Consider the following 18,675-nt stretch of genomic DNA (forward strand, 5'->3'; position numbering starts at 1 on the left):
ATAAACTGCGTTGGTGCTCTTTCATTACAGTATATGTAAGTGTAACCCTCTAGATAGAGAAGAGTTCCTATACTTCAAGTCTTTTTATTTTGAGAATTTTTTACTTGATGTCTGGGATTTCATAAAATCTTCAGGATTTTCACCAGGGATAAGTCAGTAAACGAGATGAAGAAAGTCAAGTATAGAAAAATTGCAAACCAAAATAGTGTTTCCTTTAAAGATAAGCCAGAAGCATTTAAACTTGAATTTATTGGAAAATTAGTTTTCTAAATGAAAGGAAAAGAATGCTTTACCTTCCATACACAGTGGTTAGGATGCATAACTCTACAACGTAAATTAGCTCTGAGACCATCAGGAGAATTCGTTTCATTCTTTACATTAAAATTTATAATTTTGGAAATCCAGAATCTCTCAAAAGAATATACTATCCATCTAGTCTGTTGTTTTAGATACTAACTGTTGCTTAGTAAAGACTCCCTGCCACAATTTTGGGATGGGAAATACACTAAAAATAGAGTAAACTTTCACTATTTGGTGGGTTTTGTCTAAAGTCATTGCCACCCCTGGCAGGTTAACCATCTTCTCTGTGAACTCAAGTGTGTGTGTTTGTGTGTGTGTGTTCGCAAGTGTGTGTTAGTGGATTTCAGTTATGCGATACTGTCCCGAATATTTTGACTTCAATTTGGTTGATATCACATACTCAGGTTCTTTTTGTATAAACACACTGGAAGTGAAAATCACAAACAGCTGTAAAATGGTAAATAATTTATGAGGTGATATAAACAACAGAAATTAGAGTAATAAAGCACACATAGCTACCTGTTTACTGAGTAATCAGATTTTATTAGTCCTGAAAACTGAATTTAATGTGAGGCAAGAATACATCCTATCATCAAAAGAAAATGGGGGCAGGATGGATTTTAAGCCCAGCAATGCTCCACTATCACCTGACAACTACTAAGTTTAATGCTCCTTACAGCTATAATTTACACAAAATATTAGTGCATTCAGTCCTAAATGTATAAACCAGAAGTGGCTTCAGGCATAACTTTGAATGGCTTGAATGCCCTGCTGTCTGAGTCCACAAGTACCTTGTACAAGAACAAACATGAAACTTCATGTTAGAAAAAACTATTTCTGGTCTTTGCAATATTAATGAAATATTGAAATTATTACTGCTTTCTACAAAAGAAATAAGGGCAAATTTGGAGTAACTCAAGTATCTGTTTCCCTTCCTTCTCAAGTAGTAATAGTTCTGGGCTCTTTGTGAAGCCCTGAGGAGCGAAGTCCGGTTCATTTGGAAGCCACTACCTCTTCCTTTTCAGAGTATAATCTATTTTCCTGACATAAATTATTTGGTCATTTCTGAGGCTTGGCAGGAAGGTAGGGATTAGCTAATATTCTGATTATGCCTTTCTCAATCATGTGAGTGATTTTTTGAAAAGTAAACCAAATATTTCTACGTAATGCAGAGAAGTGCTCTTAATTAGTTTGAACAAAGCCATGGCCTAGAGAACAGTAGAAGGCTTACAAATTTGCCCTTTGTGAATATTTGTCAATTTTCTTATAGATTTTTCCTTATTGAGTCTCTTTCAGATACAAGCTGTATGCCTTTCTTTGGATGGTAACTTCATTTAAAATGAGTTTGCTCAAACGATTTTTGCCTCTTATCACACCTCGTTTACATGATGGGTTTTGTGTACATCTTCCTAGTACTTCCCTGATGGAAGAAAAAAATGTTAAAATTATTTCCTTCTAAAATCACAAATTGATACTGCAGATAGCCTAAATTCTTGGATGCCAGTTATTACAGGGGACGATTGCTTGAGAAAAAGACTTCATAGTATAAAGTTGACTTTTAGCTATTCAGAGCCCCACAGGTCTGTTTCACTTTCCATTCAAAACCAAGAAGATACTGCTCTTATGGTATGCCAGATGTGTTACACTCAAATATCACAAACAGGCTGGCTTATAAACATATTTGAGTTATCTGTGAAACTTCAAGGCTGTGCTATTAAGATGCGCTGGTCGTCCCAGGCTAAAGAAAGCTAGGCCAGCAGTGGAGCACAAAGGTGGCTTTTTTGCTTCCAGTGTTCTACTTTTTGCACCACTTCTTAATGTTAAATAGTGAGAATTAGAAGAGTCAAGCTCTAAGAATAAAAGACCTTTTGATTTGCCTTTTTCCAGGTTTATAATAGAAATTAGGCTTAAATAATGATAAACCTGCAACATATTCATGTAAACATTTCTACACTCAACTATGTGTCTGACTTTAAAGTTTGAAAATGTGATTATCTTGACCCCTTCTTTCTTTTTTCTTATTTTTATAATACCTGTTAAATAAACAGCATAAACTTTGTTTTTTTAGGTGATTCTTAAGAAATTAGAGAATAGGTTAATAAAAATGTATACAGCACTTGGATGCTTTTAATGTCACGTTTCACTGGGAATATGTTGATTATCATATTGAAACACTAGTAGTGTTAGGCTATTGATTTAGCATATTTACACTTACTATAGCATCTATTTAATGTGGTTCAATTAGCAAGTTATGTATTTGGCTGGTATGTACCCAATAATATGCTAGATGAAATGCGGCAGTGAAGAAAACGTGGGCCCTCCTCAAATGGCAGTTGTAATGTCTAGATTGAGACAGCCCCCCCAAAAAAAACCCAAAAAAACAAAAGCCATCAATCCAGCAATAGTGCTTCTATAGCCTAGAACAGTGCCTGGCACATAGTAGGGGCTCAATAAATGTTTCTTAAATGAATTAATTTATCCCATGGATAGACTTACACACTCATTCATTTGATGAGGTTCATTTATGTCACTACCACCTTGTCATTATTCTTGTTGATTTCAATATCAAGGTAATTGATTCTATTCTTCCACTAGTCTTTCCACCTCAGCAGCCCAACTCTTCAAACCAGAAATCTAGGAATCATCTTAGATTTTTTTCTCTCTCTTTCACCTCCCCCACCCCACATTCATTTCCTGTTGGCTCAAACTCCAAATATATCCCGCATCTGAATACTTCCCATGTCTACTCCCACCACATTAGTACGAACCACCATCATCTCTCACCTGCTTGCCTAAAAAAGCCTCCAAGATGGACTCCCCATTTGTTCTCTTGTCTTCTTCCAAATGATTTATACAACAGCCAGAGAGATTTTAAAAAATCACTGCCCCAAATGCCCTGATGTTTTTCTATTACTATGCTTTAATAGTACTTGAAATCCAAACTCCCTCCGATGGCTGGGCAACAAGGCCTTGAATGATTTTGGCCCTGCCTGCCTCTCCAGACTCATCTCAAAACTTTGCCTAGTCCACCACTCTTCAGTCACACAGGCATTATTTCAGTCTCTCATGCCTACCTCAGGACCTTTGCACATACCTCCACCTGGGATGCTCTTTTCCCAGCCAAGCTGGGCCTTTCTCATCTTTCAGACTGCTGAATTATTACTTACTTAGAAATCCTCACTATGGTAACCCATCACTCCTCCCCACCCAAATCTCCCTTGATGCTATTACTGATGAACCTTCTCAGAGTAATTATTACACTCTCAGATTATCTTGTTTGTTTACTTGTCTTCCTCTTGCTCCTCCTTCCACCACCCTAGCGGCATGCCAGTTCAAACAGCAGGGCTTTGTCCCAGTCTCTGCTGTAACTCCAGTGCCTGGAATAGTGACTGACACATAATCAACGACCATTTTTTTTTTAAAGGTTGAGAATAATCATCATGAATGTGTTGTATTCTTTTAGGAGCTCCACGTTTTTAGAAGAATGTGAAGAACTTTGAGTAGGTCAAGGAAAAGGGAACAGTAACAGTTATTTCTAACATAAAACCAATGAGATAAGATTTCGAAAACACAAGGCTCACAAGTAGAGTTAGTCACTGAGGACAAAAAATTATATTATTACAGTTTTATTCTTCCTAGGGAACTGGATTTGAATAATGGCAAAATGTCTTGGCAAGATGTATTAAGCTTTTGGATAGCTAATCACTAGGGCTTCTCAGTGGGGAGCTTATGGAATTCCTCATTTCTCTTACTAGATGTAAAAATGTCTTTCTTAAATGAACTATGTGAAATTTCTTTTGGAAAACCCCTTGGTTTGATTTCTAAAATGATTTGATTCTCTGATTTCCCCACACTCTTCTTCCCTGCCATTTTATTCTATCTGCTCTGTAGAAGACAAGAAATTTTACCAAAATCATGTTATTTACAAACTTGTTTAGATCCCTTTCAGCCTGACAACATTTATTATCTCTAATCATTAGAAAAGTATACACATGTTTGATTAAAATGAAGAAATAGGAGCTCAATTCAAATCCAAATGTTTTATTACTGCAGGAGAGTAGGGAGTTGGGCCAATTGACAATAAGACTATATTTCACGTATTTATTTACCAATATTTCTGTTACAAACTTGGTGTTCTCAGTACCAAGGTACTGAGCTTCATTCTCCATTCCACTTGATATTGAAATCGCCAAGAATGATGACAAGAACAATGGTGAAATCAACAAGCCACTTCCAATGAATGACTAGGAGTGAGCATGAATATCCGTGGAGTACAAGAACAGACCTGCGAATCTTAGAACTGTAGCCTGTTTATATCTGAGTTTTTGGGAGTTTGCTTATGAAACTTTCAGAAGTGCTAGTTAGACTGTTCATTGATACAATGAATACAGGCTGTGAGCCAGGCATTGTTCTAGGTCTGGGCGTACAAGAATCAATAAGGGGGAATTGAGAAAAGATAGACAATATGCATATATTTTTAAAAAGATAAATTCAGATGGTAAATACTGGGAACAAATTCAATCAGAATGATGCACTAGAGACAACTTGTGAGGAGAAAATTCTTAAGCTGGGGAGATAGAGTGAAGGTTGCTGAGGAGGTGACATTTAAGCCAATACCCAAATGATGAGAAAGAACTTGCCTGGTGAAGAGCTGGGGGAAAATGATTCTAGGCAGAGAAAGCAAATGAAAAGACACCGAGGCAGGAAGAAGCTTGCTGTGTCCAAGATCCAAAACAGGCCAGTGTGGCTGGAGCAGAGTGAGTGATGGATAGAGCGGTGGAAGATGAGGTTTAAGAGGTAATGCAGGCCAGACTGGGAAGAAGAGGGACTTGAAAGTCATAGAAAGAGAATGGTTTTTATTCGGAGTGTAACGGAAAACCAACAGAGGGTCTATTTTTAAACAAAGCAGTGATGCAATCTGATTTATGTTTTAAAGGGATCTTTTTAACTGCTGTGTGGAGAATGAACTGGAAGAAGGAGATTAGAAAGGAGGCTATTTCAGAAGTCCAGGCAAGCAAAGATGGTGGTTTCAATGAAGGTGGTAGCTATGGAAGTAGAGAGAAGGGATTGGATTCAGGACATATTTTGGAAGTAGATATAACATGAGGGGATGAGGATGTTAAGAAGTTTGGATTTTACAATAAGTACAGACGTTTCTATTATAATGATACCTCTGAAAAACTTTATAGTATGCAAAAGTGTGTGCTAAAAATAATAGGGCTTATAGGAAATGTAGGGTTAGGGCAAACCCTCAAAACCCATGGAAATTTGTAATAGAACATTAAGAAGAACAATAGCAATTGCAATAATTGTAAAAATGAAGTTTTCTCTCTGTTGACGTTTGCACCCCACATCCCAGCCAGTTAACGCATCATAGACTTAAACTCTGGGTCAGCTTCCTCCTCCAAGATGTGAGTCCTAGAGGACATTCACTTCTAATAGAGACCATTTTCATCAAAGTTAAGAAAGTGATCTAGGACATCGCCTTTTTCATTTTTCATGGTTTAACAAGGGGTTTTAAATGTTAACATCATTTAACATTTATGGCTTTGCATCATCTTCATCTGTACTCGCAGCCTTGTCAGATAGCTTAACATAGAAAAAACTATAGCCAATACTTAAACCATGTAATTAGCCACACTAGTACTAAAGAAAGGTCTCTTTGTAAATTTCCTGCTTTTTGCTCAAGATCTCCATATATTACTAAGACCTTCTTTTTAATGGTGTGAAAGTTTGCCACAGATCATCTCAAAATGTTAACGTGCTAGAAAAATGATGTGTAAACCAACGCTTTCTATGTTATACCAATATTATTTCCCTAATGCTTATTAAGTATAAAGAAAGCCTTTGGACCTGTTAAGCAGAGGAGTGGTATGATCTGATTCGTGCTTCAGGAAGATCATTCTGACCGCTGAGAGGAGGACAAACAGTGAAGGGCTGGTGGGAAAAGGTGGCCGCAAGGGGTTGCTGCAGTAGTCCAGTTGAGAGGTGATGGTTAATAGATGGTTAGGCAAGGCTAATAGTGGAGATGCTGAGAAATGTCTGTATTCATTCTGGATATATTTTGGAGGTAGCAGTGATAGTATGTGCTAATGGAGTTAAAGTAGAAATTAAGGGAGACAGATTAAGGGAAAGGATTAAGGGTAAGAGATCAAGAATGACTTTCTAGGATTTTGTCCCGGGCAACTGAGTGACTGACGGGTGGTTTTAGTAACTGTGGTAGGGAAGACTGGGGAAGGAATAGGTTTGAGGAGTGGAGCAGCTGAAGGCTTCTGTCTTGGCCATGTGAAGTTTGGGATGTCTATATGACATCCAAGAGAGAAGCCAAATAGGCAATCAGACTTAGACTTGTAAGTCTAAAGCTCAAGGATGAAGTCAGAGCTGGAGATATAAACTTGGTGACATTAGCATGTTGCTCATATTTAAAGCAAGGGACTGAGGAGCTGTCCTCAGGAGAGAATACAGAGAGAGAAGAGGAGAGGACCAGACCACCTCTCCCACACTTGAGCATTTGGAGGTGAGACACAGGAGAAGGGGCCAGAAAAAGAGATCGAGAAGGAGTGCTCAGTGATGCAGGAGAAAAAGATGAGAGGGTGAGTTTCTGGAAGGCTAGAGAAGAAAATATTTCAAGAAGGAATGGTCAAAGAAAAAAAAAAAAGGAAGGGTCAGCTGTGCCAAATGCTGCTAGAAGGTGAGACTGAGGACAGAAAGCTGGCCATTGCCTTTGTCAAGTGGGAGGTCGTTGGTGATCTTTGTTAAAAGTCATTTCAGATCAAGCGTGGTGGCTCGTGCTTGTAATCCCAGCACTTTGGGAGGGCAAGGCGAACGGATCACTTGAGGTCAGGAGTTCAAGACCAGCCTGGCCAACAAGGTGAAACCCAGTCTCCACTAAAAATACAAAAAACTAGCCAAGTGTGGTGGCATGTGCCTGTAATCCCAGCTACTCGGGAGGCTGAGGCAGGAAAATCACTTGAACCTGGGAGGCAAAGGTTGCAGTGAGCCAAGATTGCACCACTGCACTCCATCCTAGGTGTCAGAGTGATTCTGTTTCAAAAAAAAAAAAAAAAAGTCATTTCAGCAGAGTGCTGGGGATTCAACCCAAATGGAGGGAGTGGAGAAGAGAATGGGAGGCAAGGATGTAGAGGCAGCAACCATGGGCACCTATTTTGAGGAGTTTTGTTGTGAAAGATAATAGAGAATAGGGCAGATTCTGGAAGAGAATGTAAGGTTATGGGAAGGGTTTTTTTAAATGGGTATTTATTATTGAATCCGGTTGCATCATGATGGGATACTGCAGAATAGAGAAAGGGCTGTGCAAGAGAAGAGAGGACAATTACAGGGTTGGAGCCCTGGAGTAGACTGTTTCCATTGGAGAGATGCAACCAAGTTGCTTTTGGTTTGGCAATTCAATTGATCAACGCAACTAATAGGGTGGCTAACATCATGTTTAGCCTTGCATTGTGTCCAGCAGTTTCTGCATCTCACTCCATCAAGCCATCACACATTTTGTACTTCTGTTCAGTTGCAGGACTGGACTAAGTTTTAAGGGGATTCGTGCAGAACTATCTGCTTAAGTCACCTGTTGAACAGCAGTGGAGACTAGGCACAGCAGAGGTGAGCAGCAACCCTCATCAATTCAGGAGCATGTGTGAACACACCCTAGGGACTTCTAAAAATACTTTTCAGGAAGAAAATAGACCTTGAAAGGATTTGGAAGCCTTACAAATGTAGGTGATTAAGGGATCTAGTGGAATTTGCACACTGATATAGAGGTGACCTCACTTGTACCCAGAGATTCAGAGGCTCTGGTAAAGTGAAGTACCCTTAGGTCAGTGCTTCCTAAACTTTAGCATGCAAAATCCAAGGGGCTGTTAAAACACTGCGCTCACCCCCAGAAGTTTTGACTTAGTAAGTTTGAGGTGGGGCCTGAGAATCTGTATTTCTCACAAGCTCCCAGGTGGTGCTGCTGCTGCAGAGCCAGAGACCACACTCTAAGAGCCACTGGCACAAAGAAGGGGCTGATCCCTTCTTGATGGGGGGAGTGAGGAAAAGCTTCATAAGAAAGGCAAATGAGCTGCAAAGATGCATATATGTTGGACAAGCCAAGAACAGGAGGAGAGGAGGCTCTTATTTGTTCACTTTGGTGGCAGCTTAAGCTAAATTGATCATGTGGCGATCAGCGTTGATTGTTAGCAAAATTAATGAACACATCTGCTGTGCTACCAACCTCCCAAAATTTCCTCTTGTCCCTTTTATTATTATTATTATTTGTTGTAGGAACACTTAACATCTACTCTCTTAGTGGATAGAACATGAGCTAAATTTTCTCAGCACACACTCACAGGTAACTTTGTAGATGTTAACAGATATGTTAATTAGTTTGATTGTGGTGATCATGTCTACCTATATCAAAACACCAAGTTGTTGGCCGGGCGCAGTGGCTCACGCCTGTAATCCCAGCACTTTGTGAGGCCGAGGCAGGCGGATCACCTGAGGTCAGGAGTTCGAGACCAGCCTGGCCAACATGGTGAAATCCCGTCTCTACTTAAAATACAAAAAATTAGCTGGGTGTGGTGGTATGCACCTGTAATCCCAGCTACTCGGGAGGCTGAGGCAGGAGAATTGCTTGAACCTGGAAGGCAGAGATTGCAGTGAGCCGAGATCACGCCATTGCACTCCAGACTGGGGGACAAGAGCGAGACTTCATCTCAAAAAAAAGCAAAAAAACAAAACAAAACAAAAAACAACAACAAAACACCAAGTTGTACACCTTTAAAAAAAAATCTTATTTTAACAGAGATAGCCTATGACTTTCAAGACATCACGAAGAGCCACACCAACCTCTCAATACCAAAAACTAAAGTGAGATGTCCTCCCTAAACAAAGAACTAATAGATTTGATGTTCTAAATTAGAAAATGAAAATGAAACAAAACTTCAGAGGACTCCATCTTCTTCTCCTAGCCATTACCAACTCAGGGTTATAAATATCCTCTTTAAATAAAACTCAAAACTGTAACTTTAAAGAAAGATCTACCCTTTTAGCAGATTTTAAGTATACAATACAGTATCATTAGCTATGGGCACTATGCTATATAATGGATCTCCAGAACTTATTTATCTTACATAACTGAAATTGTCTACTCTTTAATCATCAATGCTCAGGGGTTCTTAACGAAAGATTTGCCTTAATCTCTCTTGAGTGTGCAGCTTGATATTTGCCCATTATTATAAGGAGTGAAGATTATGAAATACTGATTTTAAGTAATGCAGTCTTAATGGAGATGTTAGTTTTACCAATTAACTATGATGTAAAAAGATTTGGATGATGCTCGGCTATTTCTGTACTGCAAATTTAGATTCTGTGAATCTCAATTGATTTATAAAGGAGGAAAGAAGGGGGGATAGCTGGGCACGGTGGCTCATGCCCGTAATCCCAGCACTTTGGAAGGCCGAGGCGGGCGGATCACGAGGTCAGGAGATCGAGACCATCCTGGCTAACACAGTGAAACCCCGTCTCTACTAAAAATACAGAAGACTTAGCCGGACGTGGTGGTGGGCACCTGTAGTCCCGAGGCTACTCGGGAGGCTGAGGCAGGAGAATGGCGTGAACCCGGGAGGCTGAGCTTGCTAGTGAGCCGAGATCGCGCCACTGCACTTGAGCCTGGGCAACAGGGCGAGACTCCGTCTCAAAAAAAAAAAAAAAAAAAAGAAAGAAAAAAAGAAAGGGGGACACATGTGTTCCATTTCCTACCATAAAATATAATAGATGATTAATAAACATTCAGAAAAATAACCACTGTTCCCTTCCTCTTATTCCAGAAAACCTTTGCTTATTTAATAGCTTAAGGGTCTACCCATCCTATGAAGACACAGTTTTACTGTCCCTTGCTATAGACTGATATTCTTTTGTTTGGTTTAGTTAAGTTTAGTTTTTAAATGAAGCAAAGAGCAATAGCATTATTAGTGTCTTTGGAGGTTTGCACAGATGAACACTGTTCATGCTGAAACATCCTAGTTGACTTGCAGTTATCTTATTACAAATCAGAATTTTTTTATTAAATGCAAGTTTCTCTTAAAATATCTTTTAATATATTTAAAGAAATGGTATTTCTTTAAAATAGATTTCATAAAGTGGGTTTGCCACATCATAAATCAAAATTTATGTATTTATGTAAAATTTATGTAAACAAACTTTAAATTATTTTAAATTTTGATAGATTTTGCCAAATTGCCCTCCAGAAATGTTGAATTAATTTACAGTTACAAGTGTATGAGAGTGTTCTATTCCCATATTTTTGTTAATACTAGGTATTACTGACCTTCCAAGCTTTTGCCAATCTAATAGTTGAAAACGGCTTCTTATTTTAATTTGTACTTTCCTGATAAGTAGTTAAGTATTGTTTGAAATGTCTGTTGACTCTGTATTTTTTCCTTTTTGATTTGGTTGTTCATATCTTTTGCTCAGTTTTTTGATTTGGTTGTTCATATCTTTTGCTCAGTTTCCTGTTGGCTTATTTGCCTTTTTTAATGATTCATAGAAGTTTTTTATATTATGGATAGAAACCATATGGATAGGTACTGCAAGCAGATTCTCTCAGTCTGCTCTTTGTCTTGTAACTTTATATTGGTTTTAGGTACACAGAAGCTCACCTTGTGTCAACTGGTAAATCTTTCTCTTTATGATTCCTGAGCTTCATGTCAGAGTTGGAAAGACCTTCCCCACTTCAATATTACATTTATTGTGATATATTTCCCATACATACATTTCTATATATTATTTTAGCAGTTTAACAGTTTAATTTTTTGTGTTTACATCTTTAACCTTATGGTATTTCCTTTCATGTGAAGTATGAGAAACAAATTTGGGTGCGGAGAATTAAGAGCTCAGTTTTAGACATATTAAATTTGAGATGCCTGGGCTGGGCGCAGTGGCTCACGCCTGTAATCTCAGCACTTTGGGAGGCCAAGGCAGGCGAATCACTTGAGGTCGGGAGTTCGAGACCAGCCTGACCAACATGGAGAAACCCCGTCTCTACTAAAAATACAAAATTAGCCGGGCATGGTGGTGCATGCCTGTAATCCCAGCTACTCAGGAGGCTGAGGCAGGAGGATCGCTTGAACCCGGGAGGCAGAGGTTGCGGTGAGCCCAGATCGCGCCATTGCACTCCAGCCTGGGCAAAAAGAGTGAAACTCCGTCTCAAAAAAAAAAAAAAAACAAAACAAAACAAAAAAAAAACAGTTTGAGATGCCTATTAGAGGAGACGTCTGGGCTGGAGATGTAAATTTGTGAGCCATAGTTACATAGAAGATACTTAAAACTTTGGGCTCAGATTGTCAAAAGAGAGATTACAGAATCAGAGGAGAGATCCCAGAACCAATCAATTCCTGAGGTAATCTGAGATTTAGGGTTTGAACAAAGGAGACTGAGAAGAAAGCTAGTGAGGTCAGAGAAAAATAGTACAAGGTGGTGCCATAAAGCGAATAAGAGAATGTTTGAAGAAAGGAAAGTGATCAACTCTGTTGAATGCCTCTAAGAGACTGAGTAGGATAAAGACAAAGAAGTAGGAATGGATTTAGTAACAGTGAGATGATTGGTGACTTTGACAAAAGTAGATACATTGGAAAATGGAAGTTTAATGGAGTGGGTTTAGGAGTGAATGGAAGTGAGAAGTAGAGATAGTGACCAACCATGGACAAGTTCAAGAAGTTTTGCTACAAAGGGGATCAGAAAAATGAAAATAGAGATGTGGGAGGGGTATAAGAAGCGGGAGATACATGGGCATATTTGAATGAAGATGGGAATGATCCAATAGAGATGGAAAAATTGAGGGGGGAGAGAAAGGGGATAATCGAGTTTTAAGATAGGCCTTAAACCTGATGCTTTTCCCCAATGAATAGCCAGTTGTCTCGATATCATCAGTTGATTAATCCGTCTGTTCCTTGGTAATTTGAAACCTCTAAAAATATGAAATTCCCATATATATTTGTACTCTATAATCTGTTCCACTGATCTTCCATGACTTGGTCTTCCAAACTGCTAAGACAGTTTTCAAGTTATTTCCATTGCTATTTATCTATTTTATTGAGTTATTTTATTTCAACAATTATGTTTTCAATTTGTAAGAACTCTGTCTTATTCTCTGATTACTTCTTTTTCATAGCACACCAATTTTGCCCTATGAATGCAATATTATCTTTGACATCTCTCAAGATGCTAATTAGGATTTTTCAAACATATTTGCTTCTGTGTTCCACATTCACTTTTCCCTCAGAAGTCCACTATTTTCCCTTGTCATCTTAGTGTTTCTGTATCATGCTGTCGGTTTTTCTTAAATGTCTGGTGACTGGCCATTGATACAGAGGTCTAGATTGCTATATTTTGGTAACTGGTTTGGGGTCCTCAGCAGTTATGGAGGTTACCATTCACCTGACAGGCCTCCTCTCTGAATGTGACAGAGTTGTGCAGGTGAATGGTTGGGGGTGAGCCAACAGGAGGGCTCCTATTTATGAAATGTGGATAGGCACATTTGGGTTGCAGTTTGGGTAGCTAGTAGCTTAGAGGTTGGGAAAGCATCTTATTGGATGTATACTGCTTTAGAGGACTTAACTGCTAGACCTAGATGGCTTTTGTCTCCATATCCTTATGATGGCCTCTAAACTACCTGGGCAGTCCCACTTCACTCTCCAACCACAAAGTCCACGCTAGGCTCCCTGTCTATGCAAAAGAAGAGCTTTATTTAGAAAGCTATTCTCACTGGCTATAGCCAGGGGTGAATACTACAGCAAGACACTGTGCACAGAGTTGGAACATGGCCCAGAAGCTTTGGCAGACCTTCGACTCACTTCTCTGCTTTCTGCTCCATGACTCACTCTAGCTTCTAGCCCCTGCTAACTCTGAGCTTTTTCTGGTGCTTCATTTGGAAGATACACGAACATTTCTCCAATATGCTTCTCCTATTTCTATGTTAGCAGGGCACGGGTTCCACATTATAATTTTCAGACATTTCCTACTATTTCAGTGAGGTCACATAACATAGCGCAGACCCTAGAGGTCAGACTGCCTGGCTTGGACAAGCTATGTAACTTCTCTGTGGCTCTGTTTACTCAATTTTTAAAAATGAGATAATAATAGTACCTGCTTTATAGAACTATTTAAATGCTTTAATACATGTCAATTGCTTAGTGTAGTACCTAGCCCACTGTATTTTTCTGGTCTGCTGGTGATACCTTTTCTGGCTTTCCAGCACTGCTCTAGATTATTTTCTTCTTATTTTTATATTTATTTTGGCATTTTAGTGAGATTTTGGAACGAACATGAGATTAAATACAGTGGCTTCATTTATCTCCTTAAACTGGAAGCAAGCACTTGTATTTGAAAACATAATGGAATGAACATTCTAAGTTAGTTTTCTAACATTTTGGACTTTACCCTCTCTTGATTTACTTAGAGTAGCTATAAGAAACCTTAGAGATCATCTAACAGACCACCCTCACTTAAAAAAATGGGCAAAGGAATGAGAAATAACTTCCCCAAGGTTGAAAATCTATTTAGGAAAAGATCTCAGACTAGAGTCAAGATCTCTTGCCTCCTAATGCAATTTCCCTACCACTAAAAATAAGTAAATAAATAATGGCTAACACATGTACCAAGATTAGAAACTCCATTATATCTGTGTGCGTCCTATGTCTTTCCTCCTCTTAGAACAGCGCCTCCTTCTATTGAAAGCCAATCCTTCCACCTGAACTTTGATCCCATCCTCTCCACCTGCTTTCTCCAGAATTTTATATTATTAATAACACCTTATTTCTGTGGTATATTCAACCTCTTGCTCTCAACTGGATCCTTTCCATTGGCCTTTAATGATGTCAATACCTATCCCTTTAAGAAAAAGAAACAAAAAACTCATTTAGCACCCCCTAATCCCATCCCCAGATTCTCTTCTGTCTCTCCACTCTTCCACCTCCAAATTCCTACAAAGTACTCTCCATATTGTCAGTACCAGCTCTTCCTCTCCACTTCTCTCATCCCACTTCAATCTGCCTTTGGCCCCAACACTCCAGCAAAGACTTCTCACTAAGGTCACTTAAGCCCTCCATGCTGCTGAATCCAACAGACATTTTTATTAGACTGTTCTACTTCTCAGCAGCATTTGGTACAGGTGATCAGTTCCTCCATCTTCAAATACATTCTTCTTTAGGCTTTAGGATTCTAGCATCCCTCTGCTTTTCTTCCTACCTCCTTGCCCATTCTTTATCAGTAATGTTTGCTGGCTCATCACTTCCATGTGGCCAGTAAATGTTGGAGTTACACAAAGCTTGGTCTTATCCCTGTTTATGTTTCACTGTCTGCTCTCTCTGGGTGAGTTATAGCCCAAGCCTTTAACAGCCATCTATATACGGCTGGATCCAAAATGTATATCTCTAACTCAGATCCCTCTCCTGAATAACTGACTTCTGTTATCACTCAAAATCAACATGTTCAAAATGGAAGTCTTTATTCCCTCTCCTAAACATGACACTCTTCCAGTGTTTCATATCTCCGTGAAAGGCACACTCATCAATCAACTTATGTAACCCCCAAACCTAGGGATTATCCTGATACCCCTCCTTCCTTATGTCAAATTCAGTACCAAATGTGTCCATTTTCTCTTTTCTTTTCTGCTTTTCTTTTCTTTTTCCTTCCTTCCTTTCTTCCTTCCTTCCTTTCTCCCTCCCTCCCTCCCTCTCCCTCTCTCTCTCTCTCTTTCTTTCTTTCTTTTCTTTTTTTGAGATAGGGTATGACTTTGTCACCCAGGCTAGAGTGCAGTGGCGTAATCATGGCTCACTACAGCCTCAAACTCCTGGGCTCAGGCAATCCTCCCACCTCAGTCTCCTGAGTAGCTGGGATTACAGGCATGAGCCACCACGCTCAGCTAATTTTTTAATTTTATATTTTGTAGAGATTGAGATCTCACTATGTTGCCCAGGCTGGTCTCAAACTCCTTATCTGAAGCCATTCTCCTGCCTTGGCCTCCCAAAGTGCTGGGATTACAGGTGTGAACCACTGCATCCAGCCAATTTTATTTTCTAAATGTCTCTTGAATCCATCCTCTTCTCTCTACTTCCAACTCCTTTTCCCCAACCTCCAGATGCAGCTACTGTCGTCTCTTCCCTAGACAATGAGAACAGTTCTCTAACTGGCCTACTTACATTCACTGACTCCTTCAATCTTTTCTCCCCACTGCAGCCAGACTGGTGTTTTTCAAAATGCACATCTGATTATTTCATTCCCACTCCCACCACTTCCCCACACTCCTCAGCACATATATCTTTAAACCCCTTTAAAGGCTTCATATTATTATTAGGAATAAGACAAAACTCTTCAACATGGCCTGCAAAGCCCTGCTTGCTCTGGCTCCTGCCTGCCTTCCCAGCTCTTCTCCCACTGGTTCCCTCTCATTGCCTCCACTCCAATCACATAGCTTCCTCTGCTCCTGTCACTCAGGTTTGCCACGCCCCTCCCATTACACTCCTCCCTCCCCTCTTTGCTTGGCTAACTCCTCATCTTATCAGATCTGAGCTCAAGCATTACTTCCACAGAGAGGGTACCCTGTCTTCCCTGATGAAGTCAGGGATCCTTATCACAGGCTCTTCTTTTACCAGGCATTGAGTCCTCACGGTTGCAGTTGTACATTTACTTGTGTGAATACTGGAATAATTTTTCTCCCACTGCCACTTCTCATGTGTCCATTCAACAAATATTTACTGAGTCCTCACTACTTACCAGGCATTATTTTGGAAAGGGTGACAAATTGTAAACAAATAAATGTGTAATATGATACCAAGAGGTGAAAAGTGCCATGAAGAAACACGAAGTGGAGCAACAGGCCAGAGACTTTGAAAGGCTGCTACTTTGGATAGGATAGTTAGAGAAGGGGAGCTAAACACTGAGTACACATGGACACAAAGAAGGGGACAACAGGCCGGGCGTGGTGGCTCACGCCTGTAATCCCAGCACTTTGGGAGGCTGAGGCAGGCAGATCACGAGGTCAGGAGTTCGAGGCCAGCCTAGCCAATATGGTGGAATCTTGTCTCTACTAAAAATACAAAAATTAGCTGGGCGTGGTGGCACACACCTGTAGTCCCAGCTACTCAGGAGGCTGAGGCAGAGGAATCGCTTGAACCTGGGAGGCGGAGGTTGCCGTGAGCCGAGATCATGCCACTGTACTCCAGCCTGGGTGACAGAGCAAGACTCTGTCTCAAAAAAAAAAAAAGGGGGGGGACAACAGACACCGGGACCTACTTGAGGGTGGAAGGAGGGAGAGGATAGAAAAACTACCTATCAGATACTCTGCTGATTACCTGGGTGGTGAAATAATCTGTACACCAAACCCCCATGACACACAGTTTACCTATATAATAAACCTGCACATGTACCTAAAGTAAAAATTTTTAAAGAAAGGATAATTAAAGAAGGAAGACGTGACTGAGCACAGATTTGAATGGAGTGAGAGAACTCATCACAGGGATGCCTGGGGGGTGGGCATTCTGGGAAGAGCAAATGGTGAGGGTAAAGACTAGAGGGTGTTTAGCCTGTTCAAGGAGGAGCCAGGAAGTCACCAAGGGGAGTGGAGTGAAGGGGAGAGTGGTAAGAGATAAGAACAGAGATGGAGGCAGGGACCGGGTCAGGGAGGGCCTTGTAGGCCATGCTGTGGGAAGAGAAGCAACTAGAAGCTTTTTCTAATTGATACATAATATTTGTATGTATTTATGGTGTATATGTGATATTTTGCTACATGTATAGACTGTGTAATGATCAAGTCAGGATATTTGGGATGTCAATCACTTTGAGCATTTTTGTTTGTTAACTTTGTTTTGTTTTGTGTGTGTGTGTGTGTTTGAGACAGGATCTTGCTCTGTCACCCAGGCTGGAGTGCAGTGGCATGATCTAGGCTCACTGCAGCCTTGACCACCTGAACTCAAGCGATCCTCACCCTCCCCAATAGCTGGGACCACAGGCGTGTGCCACCACACGCAGCTAATTTTTTTTTATTATTTGTAGAAACGAGGTTTTGCCATGTTGCCCAGGCTTGTCTCAAACTCCTGGGCTCATGCGATCCTCCCACCTCAGCCTCCCAAAGTGTTGGAATTATAGGCGAGAGCCACTGCACCCAGCCTCCACCTTGAGTATTTAGGTGTTGGGAACATTTCAAGTCTTCTCTTCTAGCTATTTTGAAATACGTAATACATTGTTGCTAACTATAGACACTCTATTCTGCTATCAAACAGTAGAAGGTTTGTTTGAATATAGAAGAATACCTTCTATTTAACTGTAGTTTAGAGCCTCTGTTCTTCCTGCTCCCACCCACACACCCTTCCTAGTGTTTGGTATCTATTCTCTACCCCCATGAGATAAACTTTTTTCATTATAATATTTTAAACAAGGAGTGACTGCATTCCATGTTCTAAAATGGTCACTATGGCTGTCTTGGGATGAATGGTTTAGAAAGGGGTAAAGGTGGAAGTCAGGAGTCCAGTTAGGAGGCTGTGGTGGTGGTGGTGGTCCTGGGGAAAAATGATGAGGGCTTGGACTACAGTGAATGTTGGAGAGGTAGTGAGAAAGCACAGATTGGAAAGCATCTGGAAGGTAGAACTTTCAGGATATGTGGATGTGTTCCTCCAACCCCTCCGGTGGGTTTCCTTCTTACTTACAGGAAAAGCCAAAAGCTGTAGCGTGGCCAATGAGGTCCCACGTGACCCGGTCCTCATCTTCTTTTCCCCTCACTCCCTCTCCTCTAGCCACACTGGCCTGCCTTTCCGTGAACAGATTAAGCACTATCTCACCTTTTGAATTTGATGTTCCCTCAGGTATCAGGAAAGCAGGTGTCCATGTGGTTTTTCCCCCTCAGGGTTCTGCTGAAGTGCCACCTTATCAGAAAATCCTTTTTTGGCCACCCTCTATAAATTAGCACCTAGCCTACCACTCCCTGTTCTTCTACCCTGCTTAATATCTCTTTATAGTACTTATCACCATCTGGCATTGTAGATATAATGTACATATGTGTATATATACACAAACATATAATATGTGTATGTATTTATTCCATGAGGACAGGGATTTGGTATGTTTTGTTCACTATAGAACACAACCCCCAGAACAGTGCCTGGCACAGAGCTGGCATTCAATAAATATTTGTTGAATTAATATTGATGAAGTAGACAAAGAGCGGAGCAAACAATGGTTCCAGGATTTGGGGCCTGAATAATGGTGCCACTTACTGAGGTAATATTGAGGGGTTTTTTAAATGAGGATTAGGGTCCCCTCCTCCAAACCTCCTGCCCTGAATTGCTTTGCGTATTGCAGATTGAGAGAAGTCCTTTCTCCCTCTTTGGC

This window comes from Pongo abelii, chromosome X (genome assembly GCF_028885655.2).
Source record: "Pongo abelii isolate AG06213 chromosome X, NHGRI_mPonAbe1-v2.0_pri, whole genome shotgun sequence".
In the NCBI taxonomy this organism is placed as follows: domain Eukaryota; kingdom Metazoa; phylum Chordata; class Mammalia; order Primates; family Hominidae; genus Pongo; species Pongo abelii.